Below are 6,000 nucleotides of genomic sequence, written 5' to 3'. Positions count from 1 at the left end.
GTTTTGAGCTTCTATGTTGGTGCTTGGGATTGAACCCAGGTCCTGAGGAAATGCAACCATTTTTCCAGATCCCTTTTTTTGATATTTTGAGAAAGGATCCCTCTATAAACTAGTACCATTCTGGAATTCAATATTAGGTCATTAGGCTTAGCAGCAATCACATTTTCTTACTGATAAAATTCTCTGCCAATCATTTGTGTTTCTAAAAATATAAGAAGTATTTAACCTCAGAACCAAGTACCATGACCCAAAAATAATGGAATGACAGCATAAATATCACTTTCAATTGGAAATATATTTTATTATTCAAATTATCAAACATGTATTCTTGGAATACAATGTTTACAACTTTAAAAAGAGACAATATTTTAACTATGGAGTGGCTCTACTAATCTTACTGAAGCACCACTGAGATAAAAATGTAGGCTTTTTCATTTGTGGACAGCAAGGCGTGACCTCATTTATTAGGTTGACGGAGATTTTCACCAGTGTGAATATTTTTTATGATTTTGAAGGATACTGCAACATGCAAAGAATTTACCATATTGATTACATTCATAAGATTTGCCTCCAGTATGAGTTTTCTTCTCTTTGAAGATGACTATTAAGTGCACAGTCTCTACCACATTGATTATATCCATAGGATTTCTCTCTAGTATGACATCTTTCATGTCTATGAAGATGACTTTTACGTGCAAATGCTTTATCACACTGCTTACATTCATAGGGTTTCTCTCCGGTATGAATTCTTTCATGACTGTGAAGATGACTATTATGTCCAAAGGCTTTACCACATTGACTACATACATAGGGTTTTTCCCCAGTATGAGTTCTTTCATGACTAAGAAGATGACTCTTCCTTGCAAAGACTTTACCACATAGATTACATTCATAGGGTTTCTCTCCTGTATGACTTCTTTCATGAATGAGAAGATTATTCTTCTGTGTAAAGGAGTTAGCATTTTGATTATATTCATAGGGTTTCTCTCCAGTATGACTTCTTTCATGACTGAGAAGATTACTCTTCTGAGCAAAGGCTTTACCACACTGATTACATTCATAGGGTTTCTCTCCAGTATGAATTCTTTCATGAATGAGAAGATTACTCTTCTGTGCAAAGGCTTTACTACATTGATTACATTCATAGGGTTTCTCTCCAGAATGAACTCTTTCATGACTGCGAAGAGAACTCTTCTGTGCAAAGGCTTTGTGACACTGACTACATTCAAAGGGTTTCTCTCCAGTGTGACTTCTTTCATGACTACGAAGATTACACTTCTCTACAAAGGCTTTACCACATTGATTACATTCATAGGGTTTCTCTCCAGTATGAATTCTTTCATGAATAAGAAGTTTATACTTGTGTGCAAAGGCTTTACCACACTGATTACATTCATAGCGTTTCTCTCCAGTGTGACTTTTTTCATGCCTGTGAAGATTACTCTTCTGCATAAAGGTTTTACCACATTGATTACATTCATAGGGTTTCTCTCCAGTATAAATAGTTTTATATATTTGAAGATAACTGGGACTTGCAAAGGCTTTACTGCATTGCTCATATTCATACCTTTTCTCTCTAGAATGAGTTCTATGTGCTTGATGAAAACTATGACATGCAGAAACATTATCACTTTGATTATATTCGTAGGGTTTTTCTTCCAAATGGGCTCTTTGGTGTACCTGTAAAGTAGAATCATATTGAATGGGTTTATCATGTTGATCACATTCATTGAGATTCTCTTCATTATTGGTTGTTTTGTGTATTTGAAGATACATGGGATGGCTAAAGTCCTTAGTACAAAGATCAAGCTTATCAATTCCTATTCCCATATGAGGTTTTTCATGTCTTTGAAAAGAACTGGAAGAACTCAGAGTTTTACAACACTGACTGCATGTATAACATACACTGTGAGTCACACTGCATGAGCAAAGTGAGCCAGGACAGACAGATGGATTTCCATATTCCTTGTTCTCATAAGGGTTTTCTCCAAAGTGAGAGTGTAAACTTGTATCACAGCCATCACGTCTTCTCGCAGTGGGGACTACAACATTTCTCCTAACTGTTCCAGGAGGAAAAGAGGTATATTGCTTCTTTCCATATCCCTGATGCTCATATGGCTTGTATCCAGAGTGACAGTTGATATGCCTATTAAAGGAATAATAGCAAATAAAAGGCTTTCACATTACATTCACATAGTCTAACACTTTGTGCCTCAGAGACGTGCTGTATGGATTCAGGTTTCTATACCACAATACATTCCTTGTCTCTCATAAAGTGCTCTTCTCACTAAATTATTGTAAGTCACTCACTACAAGTATATGAGGAACACTAGGTTTAATATAGAAGTTTTGCTTATAAAAGATCTTGGGCATAGTGTAATTGCGTTATCAACATCTATACCTTATATGATGATTGAAGGCCATGATAATAATTGGATGGACAATTCTACAAAATGCTTCTCATATGGCTATGATTAAAACTGTGACATGCGCTATAGCATTGTTTCCTTATCTTATCCTTAAAGGAATGGTTTTCAAATCAGGTCCCTGACACTGAAATACATGGTGTTGTAACACTTCTTCCATGGTATATATGTACCAGCTTGCACATGAAAATTACCTTCCATGTCTTCTAGAACTTTGATCATCTTCTTCAATATTGTGGTCGTCCCATTTGTAACCTAAAATATAGTACCAGAAAACGTATATGATATATTACTGGAAATTAGGCACAGTCGAATATTCTATCTTTCATAAATCATTGAACAATGTCTGATTTATTCACTAGATTCTTTCTCTTTCATGTTCAAAATCACAGAATAGCAACAATCATCAAGAGAGGATTGTCCCATAAGTTGAAAAGTGACAGAAAGCTCATATTCCTACCTATAGAAATGAGGTTCCAGTAGGTTTCCACCATGACATCTCTGTAGAGACTCTTCTGGGAAGGATCCAGCAAAGTCCACTCTTCGTGAGTGAAATTCACATGCACATCCTCATAGGTCACTGCATCCTAAAGTATCCCACATATGTATAATAGAAGTGTTGAGTCTGACTGCATTGTAAATGTATATTTCATTGAGAATATATTTACATAATTCATTGTGCTCATTACATTATGTCACATTGGTCATAAAATAACAAAGGCAGTCACCAACACATTTTAAAAGGAAAGAGAAAAGGAGAATCATGCCTTCCATATCTGTGGCCATAAAACAGAATCTGTCATTGCAGGAGAAATGCCTAGTAATAAACACAGAGAGACATGTAAACAGAATAACACTATTTGGTATACATCACAATTTTTTTACTTATCAATTTAAAAAAGTATACACAATATGGGTATGTTGGGGCCCACCTTTTATCCCAAATCTCAGAAGGTAAAGGCAGGTGATACTTAATGATTTCCAAGATAGCCTCGTCTGTGTAGAGATTTCCAGGACAGTCAAAGTTACATACTGAGACTGTCTCAATCAAACAAATAGAAAACACTCAAAGAGATAAAATATTCAATCCAGCTCTGTACTTTTCAGTCAAAATCTGAAGTGATCCCTTATAAACTGTATGGCTAATAATTCCTAGGGAGGAATGCATGTTTAGTTCTGACTGTCAAATCAAAGAATTCTCAGAAACATTAGCAGAGTAAATGCTTATCCCAAAAAGAATAATAAAATGATGGAGTATATAAAGATATGTCAACACATAAGATCACCTGTCCTAGACCAGTTCTCAGCACTCACTTGTAGTTACCAACTATTCCTATCATCAGGTCAAGAGAACTCAATGCTCTCTTCTGACTTCAGTAAATACCAGGCAGACAAGTGACAGTCACTCACAACCACCTGAAACTACACCCCTAGGGGATCTGACTCTTTCTGGTCTGCATGAGCACCAGGAAGACACAGTTTATGCAAGCATGTAAATCATAAAATCCTAATAAATCAAAAAGAATAAAGGGACCATAAATATATCTCAGTTGGCAGCATTCTTGCCTAGCATGTGTGAATCCCTCAGTTCAATTCCTGTTCCTGAAAGGAACAAGTGAAGAGGTGGATGTAGTAAGATGAGACACTGAAAATCACTCTTGGGGCCATAGGAAGTTTGAGGGCAGCCTGGCCTATATGAAACACTACCTTTAGAAACAACACACAAGAAATGAACACAGGACTATCCCAGGAGAAAGAAAAGAATATAGGATACAAGCTATTACAGCTTTTTGAAAGCCCACAAATCTGGAATAGGAATGGATCCTAGTCAACAGAAATGGCAAAATGGGTATGGGAACTGAACTCTGTCTTCTGCAAAGTTTATATACATTCTTTCTATGGAGCCATCTTTTCAACTCCTAGACATTCTTTATGTACAATGTGGTTTCAGTTTCTGACTGTTATCACCACCCTGGCAAAGGCAGCCACTCTCCTGGACTCCTCCTTCCCTAATAAATGTCTTTCTCAAAAGAGTCTTGGGTGGCAATCTTCATTCACCAGTGCAGAATAGAAGAGCATGGCTGGGACGTCCCTTGGGGCTGGGCACTGAGCAAGCCTGAGCAGAACAGAACAGAACCTTGCTGGGATGTTCCCTTAGGAGGGCTGAGCAGAAAAAGTAACAACTTTTAGCCAGAGCAGAAGGAGATTGCTGTATTTCTGCAGAGGCTTCTCCTTTAGCAGAGTGTTAGCAAAAGAAGTAATATCTTGGTCTGGAGAAGAAGCTGATAGCTCTGCTAGGACATCCCCTTAGGGAAACAGAGCAGAGTTCTGCTGTAGTGACTCTCCAGGAGAAAAACCGGACTGCTCTATCCTGCCGGTAGACCATTTCACACTGCACCCCAGTTTCAGGTAGCTTCGCTTCCCAACAAGTCAGGACATCTTTCCCTCTAGGGCTGAGCTGTCCTATTATGGCTCCAGCCTCCAGAGCTGTCCTCTATCCCTCCACAGTTGTGTCCTACTGCAGATCTACTCATCCAGAGCAGTCCTACTGAAGCTCTACCTCCCACACACACACAGCTGTCCTATTGTGGCTCTACCTCCCCCATCCCAGAGCTGTCCTATTGCAGCTCTAAGTATAGTCTGGCTTCCTGGTAAGTCAGGACATTTTTGCAGCTCCAGAGCTGTAAAACTCACACTCCCCACAGAAAAGACAAACAAAAATTGGAAGAAATCAATAAACTCCTTAAAGAAATCCAAGAAGAATTCCATCTGGACAGGTGAGTGTGTGCTATCCAGGGGCTCCTTCTGCAGGGCTGTCTTTCTTACGCACGACCTACCCCACCCCCCAAGTCTGCATTTTCTGCAAGGTCCTTTGCTCAAGAACAATTTTAAGCTCCTACACTAAGGCTACCCACCCAGAGCGGTGAGTGCCTGCCTACCGGGCAGGCCTCAAGGTCCCCTGTAAGGGACCCCGGGCACCTTCAGCTCCTGCGCCAGGGTCTCCTGTGCTCTTCTGGATACCATCCCCTCCCCTGCTCCATTCATCCTTTTGTCCCCAAATCATTGGGCTACCAGGCGGCCCCTGTTTAGGTGCTGAGGAATTCCATCTGGACGGGTGAGTGTGTGCTATCCAGGGGCAGATTGTCCCGGAAGAGAGCACAAACCCCCCTCCCCCAGCTCCTTCTGCAGGGCTGTCTTTCTTACGCATGACAACCGCCCCCCAAGTCTGCGTTTACTGCAAGGTCCTTTGCTCAAGAACAGTTTTCTGCTCCTACACTAAGGCTACCAACCCAGAGCGGTGAGCGCCTACCTACGGGGCAGGCCTCAAGGACCCCCGGAAAGGGAGCACGTGCACGTTCAGCTTGTGCGGCAGGGTGTCCTGTGTTCTACCCGTCCCCACTCTGCCCCCCAAGTTCCCCCTTTTGTCCTCGGGTCATTGGACTACCAGGTGTCCATGTTTTGGTGCTAAGTAGTTCCATCTGGACGGGAACAGTTCCTGCTTCTACACTGAAGAGATACACCCAGAGAGTCAATCACAGCAAAGACTAGACCAAGACACCAGGACTCTCCTGGC

General features: G+C 40.6%; 1 pseudogene; it reads right to left on the bottom strand.

Annotated features, from left to right (window-relative positions):
• Positions 1-252: 252 nt before the first annotated feature.
• Positions 253-6,000, bottom strand: part of LOC121459753 — a 29,175-nt pseudogene continuing 23,427 nt past the window's right edge.

This window comes from Microtus oregoni, unplaced genomic scaffold (genome assembly GCF_018167655.1).
Source record: "Microtus oregoni isolate MIOR12 unplaced genomic scaffold, Mior012 000019F_ref0000042, whole genome shotgun sequence".
Classification (NCBI taxonomy): Eukaryota; Metazoa; Chordata; class Mammalia; order Rodentia; family Cricetidae; genus Microtus; species Microtus oregoni.
This window is presented reverse-complemented; position numbering and strand designations above follow the sequence as displayed.